Below are 12,393 nucleotides of genomic sequence, written 5' to 3' on the forward strand. Positions count from 1 at the left end.
CAGAGCGTCTCTCGGGGATTCCCCGACAGGGGGAATTACAGCGAAGTAGCTGTTGCATTTCGTATTCGAGGGAGAGGCGAAGAGATCGCAAAAGGGTTGCCCCCACACGGCAAAAATCTGCTTCGCTACCTTGGGATTAAGAGACCACTCGTAGGGGGAAAGGATGGTGCGGCTGAGTCTGTCCGCCAGTATGTTGGACCGTCCCGGAATGTGCGTTGCAACAAGAAAGCGGTTGGTAGAAATCGCCCATTCCCACACTCTCATGGCCTCTCGACAAAGAGGATAGGACCTGGTTCCCCCCTGTTTGTTGATGTACCAGATCACTGACATGTTGTCTGTCTGTATTGCAATAGTCCCTACCAGAAGAAGGTTCTGTAGTGCTTGCAACGCCAATAGCATCGCCCTCATCTCCAGGACACTGATATGCAAGGAGGTCTCTGTGTCGTTCCACGTGCCTTGGACCGTCTTGCCTGTGCAATGCCCCCCCCCACCCCAGGCGAGAGGCGTCCGTGGTCACCGTGGTGAGGGGAGGAGGCGTGGAGAAAGGACGTCCCATATGGAAATCCGGGGATTGGAGCCACCATAAGAGAGCCGTCCTGCACGCCTTGCTGATGGAAATAGGATGGTTCAGGGGGTAATGTTGAAACGACCATTGGACTTGAAGGGTCCATTGCAGTACCCTCATGTTCAGACAAGCCAATGGCAAAAGAGTGATTGCTGCCGCCATGGAGCCTAAAGCCCTCAGGACCCATCCCGCCGGTGGAGCTGTTGACTGGAGGATGGCCCGCATATGCAGCCTCAGGTTCTAAAGACGTTCCGCAGTCAGAAATGCTAGAAGATTTCTTGTATCCAATTTGGCCCCTATAAACTCTATCACCTGGGTAGGAGCAAGAGAGGATTTGTTCATGTTGATGGTGATGCCCAGCTGGGGAGCCAGCCGGAGGAAGTAGTCCCTGGCTGAGCAAAGTAGATGCCTTGTCAGGGCGGTCAGGAGCCAGTCGTCCAGGTATGGAAAAACCTGCATTCCCTGGAGTCTCAGGTGGGCCGCTATCACTGCTAATACTTTGGTAAACACCCTGGGGGCTGTGGTGAGACCAAAGGGAAGGACCCTGAACTGGTAGTGCCTGGCTCCTAGCCGGAAGTGGAGAAACCTCCTGGATCATCTGTCCATAAGAATGTGGTAGTACGCATCCTTGAGGTCTATAGAGCACATCCAGTCATTCTCCCGCAGTAGGGGGAGAATGGACTGAAGAGTGACCATCCGGAATTTTTCTTTGGTTACCGACAGGTTCAGAAGGGAGAGGTCTAGGATTGGTCTTAAGTCCCCCGTCTTTTTTGGCACCAGAAAGAACCTGGAGTAAAACCCTAATCCGAGCTGGTCTGGGGGGACAGGCTGGATGGCTCCTTTTTCTAGCAGTTGCTGGATCTCTGCAGCTGCTGCCTCCCTCTGATCAGGTGGTACATCGGGGAGGCTTTTGGTTCTGGGGACATGATATATGGGAATTTGGTAACCTCTGGATATGATACGAAGCACCCAGCGATCTGATGTGATGGACTCGCAAGCTTCCAGGTACTTCGAGAAATGCCCCCCGACTGCCTCCAGAGTGGAGCAGTCGGGCAACCCCTCAGGGTTGCTGCGCGGGTCGGTCAGAGAAAGTTTCCCTGGACCCAAAATTCTTCAGGCCCCCTCTGCCTCTAGGGCGGTGTCCTCCTTGTCCTCCTCTGCCACAGTAGGACTGGTTGTACGGAGCAGGCTGGGAATGTTGCAATTTCCGGAACCACATCTTCTTATGTCCCTTTTGGTTCTTGGAGAAGGACCTCTGGGGAGCGGAGAAGCGGACTCAGATGGCAGACAACGTCTTCCCGTCCTTTTCGCTCTGGACTAAAGTGTCACGAACGGTCTTGTCAAATAAGGCAGAACCATCAAAAGGGGCATTCGCAAATGACACCTTAAAGGGTTCCGCGAAGTCACAATGTCGGAGCCAAGCCTGGCGCCTCATGACTAGGCCTGCTCCGCTGGCTCTAGCGGCTCCCTCTGTAGCATGGGACAACAACCATATAGAGGTATTAGATATCGATCTTAGAGTGGCCATGCGAGTGGAGTACAATTGTTTGTCCTCCGCCGACATGGACTCCGGGGGGGAAGCAGCGTACTCTTTGATAAGGTCTCGCTGCATCCTAATAACGTGTGCCATATAGTTCAGAGACCTTACTGAGAAGGTCGCTGAACTAAAAACTCGCTTCCCCAGGCGATCCATCGAGCGGGACTCTTTGCTCGGTGGATGGACAGAGGGGCTCTCCTGAGCTAATTCCCTCTTGGTGGCTGCCGCCGTCAACATGGCATCTACGGGGGGACCCTTGCTCCAGTGGGATCTGTCCGCAGGGGGGCTCAGAATTCTATCGGGGCATTTGGGAACTGGCTCCGCAGTGTCAGTCTCCTTCCACGCCCTGGTGGTAATAAGGTCCACCAGGGGGTCGGCCGGAGGGGACACCCAAGAGGTAGACGGTCCTGCTTCGAATGCCTCCAGGAACACGGACTTGTCGGAGGAAGCCTTGGGGACAGACCCCCCCCCCAATCCTGAGCATTTCCATGATGTTTCCAAAGGAGACATCTTCGGGGGGTGAACTAGGGGAGCCTTCCCCTTCATCCAAGTCCGTGTCTTCTGTTAAGGAGTCCAAGTGTCTCCTCTTACACTTCTGCTTATGAGATACATCCTGGGGGGGGGGCTGTCCAAAAAGATCTCACCAGCAACGACCTGTTCCAAGGGAACGACCTGAGACATCGAAGCAGGCTGTCCCTGAGGCCGGGTGATGGAAGCCTGACTCAGCCGAGAGGGAGTGCGGGGTGGAGCCGAAGCAAGGGCCGGGGGTCCGGATGCCCTCAAAAGAGCCCTCTCCACTGCATCGAAGGCCGAGGGAGAGTCGCTCTCTCTGGGATCTGAAAGTCGACTCCCACTCGGATCTGATGGAGGGATCGGAACCGGCACCGAGACCATCGGATCTGAAGGACCCCTGTGCTCCGACCTGGATGGAGCCGAAGGCACACTGAATCCCACGGATCCGAAGCTTGGCCCACGGCTCCCAGAGCTTGGATCCGACAAGGAAGGACCCGACAGACTCGAGGGCAGTGTCGGATCCGAAGTACCCAGTACTGTCGGCGCCGACCCACCCCCGGCTCCAATGCTGCCCGGCTCCGTACGCTCCAAACCCGAAAAGCGGGTCGGAGAAGGAGCTATCGGGGCAAAAAAGGGTGTTGAGCTCCCCCCCGAAAGGGGGGAGGCATGAGCACTCCCATCTGCAGCTGGGCCTGGATGAACCTTCGCATCATCCGGTCCAAGTCCGCATCCGAAAGGCTGTAGGTAGATCTCGACGAGGCCACCGAGGCAGGCCAGGAGTGCCGCCTCGATGACCTCGACAGAGATCGGGTCTCCTCCTCCTCAGGTCCCGAAGAAAAGCACGGGGATCGGAGCCGAGGAGGAGGAGACCTGGAAGCCGTGGAGGGAGAAGCCCGCACTTAGCTGGGGGGGGGGGGCCCAAAGCGGAGGTCTCGGCCCGCCGCTTGTGGTGCTTCTCCCTCCTGGCCTCCCACTCCTCTGGCGCTTTAGTGGGAGTTTGAGTCCTGGCCGGGGAATGGGGGGCAGGAGCGGCCGCCACCGAGGACTGGGGTGGTGCCATGGGAGTACTGGAGGCCGAAGCCGGATCCGGGGGCAAAAGTCCCGCCAGGATCAGCTTCGACCTACGGTCTTTCAGTGCCCTGGGGTTGAACGCCGCACAGATCGAACACCCAGAGGAGAGGTGTTCAACCCCAAGGCACCGAACACACCGAGTGTGGCCATCCGCCGGTGAAAGCTTATGGCCACACTCGGTGCACTTAGAGAAAATAGGCTTTGGGGCCTCCGACATAGGTTTTTTTTTTTTTATTTAAAAATAAAAGTTTAAAACTATGAATAAACTACCTCACACAGACCAGGCCCCAACACACAACAGTCCACACACACACTACGCACCAGCGAAGGAAGGGGAGGAATTACACTAAAAAATAAAAGTATACTAACAAAAGGGAACCTAACCACACACAAACACTTAACTATGAATAAAATATGAAAAATATAGAGTTTTGCAAGAAAAAAGTTATCACTTATCTATAACATGCCAGGAGCTCAGCAATCTAGAAGCTTACTCAAGAGCGGCAAACTAGATCTGAGGTCAGTCAGGGTTGGCAGGGGATTATGGGTAAGGGGAGGAGCTAGAAGCTCGGATTTCTAAGCTATGAAATAAGTTGCCGGCTCGGATCCGAGTTCGGATCCAAGACCCAAAGGTTGCTGACAAATGAAGTACCTACTTCAGATCTAACTTTTTCAATACAAGAATACTTAAAAGAATGCATGGGAGACCTGATAATATGTTTGGCTAATACATTTTTGTCATCCAGCTTGTGAATATCATATTGGTATTGGTAAATCCTTGTTTTAAACTTCTTCTTGGTTTTACCTATATAAAATGAAGTACATTGTTGGCACAAAGCTATATACACCACATTAGTACTATGACAGTTCAGTCTAGGTCTAAAATACATGTTCCCCCACCTAGGTATAGCAACTTCCTCACCTTTCTTGATAAACCTACACTGGTTACAGTGGCCACACTTATTCATGCGCCCACCCTGTAAACCCTTCCTACATCTCTCAAGCATAGATTTAAACCACAAATCCTTTTTGTAAACCACATTTTGTTTGTGCCCATTTTTTTCAAGGGTCTCTCCATCAGCTCTAAAAAATAGTCCAGTTGTGGTTAATAATACTCCTTATGCCATCAAAATATAAGTTATAAGGTAAAATCAATGCATGATGAAAATTGATACTTTCATGTCTGTTGCCCCCCTCTACCATCAGACAGTCCCCTCCTGGATTTGCTCCTAGCAGGGGGGTATACGTTCCTTCCTGTCTTTTCCTGGTAACCTCATTAATAATACTATTGAGGAACCATAGGGGGTACCCATGTTCAGCAACATTTCTTTCAAAACTGTACATTGTTCCACAAAGACTTCATCCTCACTAACCACATAGGCTAGCCTTACCATTTGTCCCTTCACTAATGATTTCTTTTGATGAACTGGATGAAAACTTTTGAAGTGCAATAAGGCATTCGAATAGGTGGGTTTCCTATAGAGATTAGTCTCAAATCTCTTCTCCACCCTGTTTTTAACAATCAAAACATCAAGATAGTGCAGTATATTTGCACCTACCACCATAGTAAATTGAAGGAAAGTAGTGCTTGAATTAAGAAATTCAAAAAATTCATTTAACCTTTCTCTACTCTCTACCTAAAAATAACTGTCATCCAGAAAACGTCCATAAAATGTCCAACATCTGCTAAAATCTGAGTTAAATATCTGTTCACTCTCCCAATTGGCCAGTACAATACTGGCAAACGTAGAGGTACAAATTGCTCCATTGCTATCCCTTTTAACTGGTGAAACAAATGATTTTCAAAAATGATATAGCTGTTTCCAATATCATGTCCATACATGCCACAATATAGAAACTTTGCCATTATCAACCCTTGGATGCTTGCACAGAAATTCTTGAAACATTTCTAGCCTCTCCTTATGGGGAATTACAGAATACAAATCACAAACATCTATGGTTACAAATAGCAGTTCTTCAGAGTACATTTGGTTGGAAACCTTGGACAAAAAGTCCCATGAGTCTCTAACTATATAACTACATTCTGACAACAACTATTTAATGTTCTTTCCCACAAATTTTGCTAAAGGGAGCATCTTACAGGCTTTTGCATCAACAATCGGCTTCAATGGAGGATCATTGATGCATTCATGAGTCTTCGGTATGCCAAATATGGTGGGGGTCCTTGGGTGTGACATTTTGAGAAAGTCCAGGTCACTCAAAGAAATGTGATTATTTAATAACAATACTGTCTCTCACCCTAAGCTCCTCTCCAAACTCTCACACCTTACTCTCTCTAGATCCAGTATCTCATGGTTTTCTACCTACCTCTCGAACAGGCAGCAGCCTGTAAGATGGCACTCTTCCTCTTCTTCTTTTCTACCCACCAATATCAGTTCTATTCCGGGTCTTTCATTATTTAACTTCCTCTACACCTCCTGTCCTCGTTCTTCTCTATTACAACATGCTGATGACTCTGCGATTATCTCCACTACTGATAATCTGCCTCACCTTCATAGCATTACCCAAAATACTTTTTATGCTGTAGAAACTGGCTTTCTGATAATCATCTTATTTTAAATCCCAATAAAACCAAACTTCTCTTATTTCTTCCAAAATCTATTTCTGCTCCTAAACCTACTTTTGCTATCACATCTCTTCACGGCACTGCCAGTGTGGAAACACACACTAAACTCCTGGGTGTTATTACTGATAATCAACTTAAATCTGACCTTCACATACATCACTGTATAAAAAAGACACACCAAAAACTTGGCCTAATTTTCAGAAATAGAAAATTCCTTGCCAATGATTCCAGACTCTCTCTCTAGTATATGCCTACCTTCTTCACATATGCCTACCTTCTTCCTAGTCTTTCCTATTGCTCACAGCTATTTACCAATCTGCAATCCTCTCGTAACTCTAACCACAAAATTACATACAATAAAGTTGCTAGGTTTGCTGCTAAAACTACCCCTCAAGTCCCATCACTGCCACCCTCTTAAAGCTTTTAACTGATTAGAAGTCGATCATCATCTCCTCCTTCCTCAACTGGTTATCATATATTCCATATTTAACAAACCAACCCTTTGTCCTGGCATCTCTTCTCTCAGTTCATTCTACTGTATATCCCACCTCAGACACTTCAGAGCTCTGATCAATAATCCTTGGAATCCATTAGCCCAAGAAGTACTACTGGTCAACATCGGTACAGTTACTCAATTGCCCTCTCCAGGAAGAAATTACCTTTCTCCATCAGAATGATTACAAATGCTCCTCAATTCAAAAAAGCTCAAATATCACTAGCTAAAATCCTGGACATGTCTCTGTAAATACTCTTCATAAATTATAATGCAAGACAGATACGAGTTATGTATGTTTACAGTAGTCTACAACAGTTTTCTCCATTACCATATACTCTTTTTACCTTGCATTCCGTTTTCTTACTTTTTATGTCACGTTTGCCTCTCTTCCTTTTCTAATTTCTAACTCCTACATTTCTGAACCTGTTCTCTACCTTTTTTATATTAAACATATTTCTAACTTCTTTCTTTTCCCCTAGTTCTTACACTCTTTTTTTTTGCTATCTTTACATCCTATCTTGTCAGTTTATCTATTGCTACACTGTTAATATATGGTAAGTATGTAAAATCTACCCCGCGTCATTTAGATTAAAGATTGTTAGTTAAATCTTGTTTAGCTTCCATTACTTCAATTTTTTATATATTTCAATGTTTTTTGTATTGGAGCTTTTCTCCACGGGCCTTCGTTGACTTTTGCTAAATTGGACATTCCCGGTCAAATTTCAAAGAAATAAATACACACACACACAACCACCCACATATGTGTGTGTGTGTGTATATCTATACACACACAGATATAGATATTTATATTTAAAACACACACACACATATATATATATATATATATATATATATATATACACACACACATACATACTTATACATACATATATATATATATATACATATATATATATATATATATATATATATATATATATATATATATATACACACACACACACATATATATATATATATATATATATATATATATATATATATACACACACACACACACACACATACATACTTATACATATACATATATATATATATATATATATATATATATATTTACACATATATATATATATATACACACACACACACACACATATATATATATATATACACACACACACACACACACACATACACACATATATATGTGTACATATATGTGTGTGTCTATATGTATGTATACTCACTACGCTAAAGAAAATGAAGAAAATTCCTAGCACGGAGGAGAACAGATCAAATAATGATTCCCGCAGGAATGACTGCCTGTCTCCAGACTCTTGATATTGCAATAAACAAGCCATTCAAGGACCATTTGCGCATGGAACTCAATGACTACATTGAAAATAGAATGGAGAGAAATCAGCATGGAAACTTTGGGAAGCCTAGCCTGCAAGAGGTCATGACTTGGGTGAAAAATTCATGGGATAAAATCACTGACAGCTCTGTTGCCAATGCACTACGAGCAGGCTACTTGGACAAACAGTGCTCATTTAAGGAGAGCTCAATTGCTAGGCATGACAGACTGGGGCCAATGGCGCTACAGGAAATGGAGTCACAAGAAATTCAGGCCGAAATTCGGGGGTTTGGACACTTACGACAATGTCCCAGAAGATGACATGACTGTATGTGAATAACTGTGAAAGCCAAGGTGCAGATATTCTGGAGTTGAAATGTTTGTTGCACTGTTTATGCAGAATTCTCACACAACTGTCAACCCGTTATTAGAACTGTTGTCCAATAACAGAAAAGTACAAAATAAATGTAAATTTGTGTACATGAATAAATGTTGATTTTTGTACATGAAGAAATGTCGATTTCTGCTCATTAATTAATGTCAATTTTTGTACATGAATAACTGAATAAAGGTAGATTGTTGTACGGTACGGGTAAATAAGGCATCCCCTGATAATAAGCCCTAATGCGCATTTCGCCAGGAGAAAGAATATAAGACCCAGTCTTATTTTTGGGGAAATACAGTATGAGCAGCAGAACGTCACCCAGGAATGGGACCCGGACTCTGACGGGAGACTCCATCGTCCTTTAACTCTGGAGGCTGCCTAACCGTGCTGTGTCTCCGTGCCCTGGGTGCCTCTCAGAGGGACCTCCCTCCGATCTCTGCCACCTTCGCGGAACTCCCCTTGGCCGCAGAGGGGCAGGCGCGCTTTCATCGGAACGTCCGAGCCCCCCTGCTTTCCGGTCCAGAACACCACAGTCCCAGTCTTTCCGCATATCCCCTGCAAACTGCCTAACTGTGCCATGTCTCCGTGCCCTGGGTGCTTCTCAGCGGGACCTCCCTCCGATCACTGCCACCTTCGCGGAACTCCCCTTGGCCACCGATGGGCAGGCCCGCTCTCATCGGAACTTCCAAGCCCCCTCCTTTCCGGTCCAGAGCCATTCTGGGGAATTTGTCGCATTTTGGGGATGCCGTCCCATACCGGTCGGGGATGGAACCCTCACACCTCCATGGCAGGAGTGCACCATGCCCATGCACCTTATGCTGCTCTCCCACTCAGACTTCAGCAGGGGCGGACTCACCCACCGAGTTCACCTGGGAAGGAGAGCTCCTGGTTCCGTGGCTTTCCGCAGGACGAGCCCCTAAAACTTCGGAATCACGAGGGGGGTGCGCTCTCGGCACCCTCGCACCCAGGGGGGGAGTGGTCTATGCCCGAGCACCTTTCCCCACTCTCCCTTTCCGACTTTCACAGGGGCGGACTCACCCACCGAATCCACACAGGAAGGAGAGCGCCTGGTACCACTGCTTTCTGTAGGACGATCCCCTAAAATTTCCGAACCACTGGGGGCTCACTCTCAGCTCCATCGCACTCAGAGGGGAGCGCTAATTGCCCGGGAGCCTTCCCCCGCTCTCCCCTTCCAATCCGGTCCAGAGCACCACGGTGCACCGCTCCCGCATATCCACTGCACGCTGGCTAACCAAGCTGCGTCTCCAAGCCTTCGCTGCCTCTCACTGGGACCTCCCTCCTTTTTTGGTCGACCTTGCGGAACTATCCTCGGCCGCCGACCGACAGCCACGACCTCATCGGGACTTCCGTGTCTCCCTCCTTTCTCGTCCAGATTCACACAAGGGACTTTGCCATATTTGGTGGACGCTGTCCCATACCGGCCAGGATTGGAACCCTCATACCTCACTGGCAGGAGCGCTCCATGCCAGGACGCCTTATGCCGCTCTCCCTTTCCGACTTCCGCAGGGGCGGACTCACCCACCAAATTCACCCAGGAAGGAGAGCTCCTGGTCCTGCGGCTTTCCACAGGATGATTCCCTGAAACTTCTGAACCACCGAGGGGGGGTTGCACTCTCGGATCTCTCGCACTCAGTGGGGAGCTCTCCATGCTCGGGAGCCTTCCGCCGCTCTCCCCTTCTGACTTCCACAGGGGGGGCTCACCCACCGAATTCACCCAGGAAGGAGAGCTCCTGCTCCCGTGGCTTTCTGCAGGACAATCCCCGGAAACTTCCGAACCAACGGGGGGCGCACTCTCAGCTCCCTCGCACCCAGGGGGAGCACTCCATGCCCAAGAGCCTTCCCCTGCTCTTCCCTTCCAATCCGGTCCAGAGCACCACGGTCCACCTCTCCCACATATCCCCTGCAGGCTGCCTAAACGTGCCGTGTCCCCGAGCCTTCGCAGCCTCTCACTGGGACCTCCCTCCATTTTTGACCGACCTCACGGAACTCCTCTCGGCCGCCGACTTGCAGCTGCTACCTCATCGGGACTTCCACGTCCCCCTCCTTTCCCATCCATTTTCATGCTAGGGAATTCGCCACATTTGGCGGACGCAGTCCCGTATCGGTCGGGGATGGAACCCTCACACCTCCCTGGCAGGAGTGCTCCATGCCCGGACGCCTTATGCCACTCTCCCCTTCCGAAATCCGCAGGGACGGACTCACCCACCGAATTCACCCGGGAAGGAGAGCTCCTGATCTCGCAGCTTTCCGCAGGATGATACCCTGAAACTTCCGAACCACCGGGGGGGGGGGGGCTGCGCTCTTTGCTCCCTCGCACCCAGTGGGGAACGCTCCACGCCTGGGAGCGTTCAACACTCTCCCCCTTCCTACTTCCACAGGGGGACTCACCCACCAAATTCACCCAGGAAGAAGAGCTCCTGGTCCCGCTACTTTCTGCAGGACGATCCCCTACAACTTCCCAACCACCGGGGGGCGCACTCTTGGCTCCATCGCACTCAGGGGGGGAGCATTCCATTCCCGGGAGCCTTGCCCAGCTCTCCCTTTCCGACTTCCACATGGGGGACTCACCCACCGAGTTCACCCGGCAAGGAGAGCTCCTGGTCCCGCGGATTTCTGCAGAACGATCACTTGAGGACTTCTGTAGGGGGGGCTCCGCCTGACCCCCCTCAATCAGGCAGGAGCACTCCTGGCCCCGCAACCTTGAGCCAGACGCTCCCTTGGGGGCACAACCCAGATCCTCGCACTCAGGAGGGAGTGCTCCGTGCCCGGACGCCTGACCCTGATCTCCCCTTCTGGACTTTCCACAGGGCCGGACACCCTCTCCAGGCTACCACTTCCACCTGGACGGGGGCACACTTTTCCCGGGTTTCATATCTCCTGGAAGCTGTCTAACCGTGCCGTGTCCCCATGCCCGCTGAGCCTCTCAGAGGGACCTCCCTCCGATCCCGGCTAACCTCGTAGAACTCCACTCAGTCACAGAGGAGCAGCCGTGCTCCCATCGGGACTTCTGCGTCCCCCTCCTTTCCCATCCAGAGCATTCTGGGGACTTTGCCAGATTTCAACGGCCGCCATCCAATACCGCATGAGGACGGATCCCTCACACCTGCTTGGAATGAGCGATCCTGGTCCCACGGCCTTCTGCCAGACACTCCCTTGAGGACTTCCGTCGGTGGCGGGGGCTCAGTCTGACCCCTCTCAACCAGGCAGTAGCACTCCTGGCCCTGCAACCTTGAGCCAGATGGTCCCTTGGGGGGTGTGACCCAAACCCTCGCACCCAGGAGGGAGCGCTCCATGCCCGGATGCCTTCCAGATTTTTATCACGGAAGGGGCCGTGGTCCAGACCCCCTCACGCAGGCGACAGCTCTCACAGCCTGGCTGTTTTCTGGCTCTCTCTCCCTTAAGGACTTCCATAGGGAGGGACACCCACATGGCTTCCACTTCTACCCAGGAGGGAGAGCTCTTTTCCCAGGTTACATCACTCCTGGAGGCTGCCAAATCATAATGTGTCAACCCTGCTCTCGGGGCCCCTCAGGGGAGCTTCCTACCGATCCTTGCAGCCTTGTGGAACTCTACTGGTCTGCGGGGCCTCAGCCAGACCCTCATCCAGACTTCCATGACGCAGGTTCTCCCCTTTGCCCTCCACCTAGGGCGTTCCAACTCGCATAGGACATGGCCCCTGGTCCCCGCATCGCGGCCCATTTCATCTTGCGCATCCAACTCGCTCCTCTGCAGCGCTAGGTGCTGACAAATATACTTTGCTGAGGGCCTTCTACCTCATGCTCCCTTGCCTCCTGAGTGGTGCCATTTGCAGTGCGGCATCTCCGCAGTACCGGGTGAAGGACTGGAGGCTGACCCAGCACCTGCGGATGGTACCGGTTGCAGGACGACACGGCGGCCGAA

The 12,393-nt window shown here is 50.1% G+C and overlaps 1 protein-coding gene across 1 annotated transcript in view; it reads right to left on the reverse strand.

The window, feature by feature from the left end:
• Window positions 1–12,393, reverse strand: part of DDX11 (DEAD/H-box helicase 11) — a 1,280,855-nt gene that overhangs the window by 893,740 nt on the left and 374,722 nt on the right. The window lies entirely within an intron of this gene.

Source organism: Protopterus annectens, chromosome 11.part0, assembly GCF_019279795.1.
Source record: "Protopterus annectens isolate FY-2018-M chromosome 11.part0, PAN1.0, whole genome shotgun sequence".
Classification (NCBI taxonomy): Eukaryota; Metazoa; Chordata; order Ceratodontiformes; family Protopteridae; genus Protopterus; species Protopterus annectens.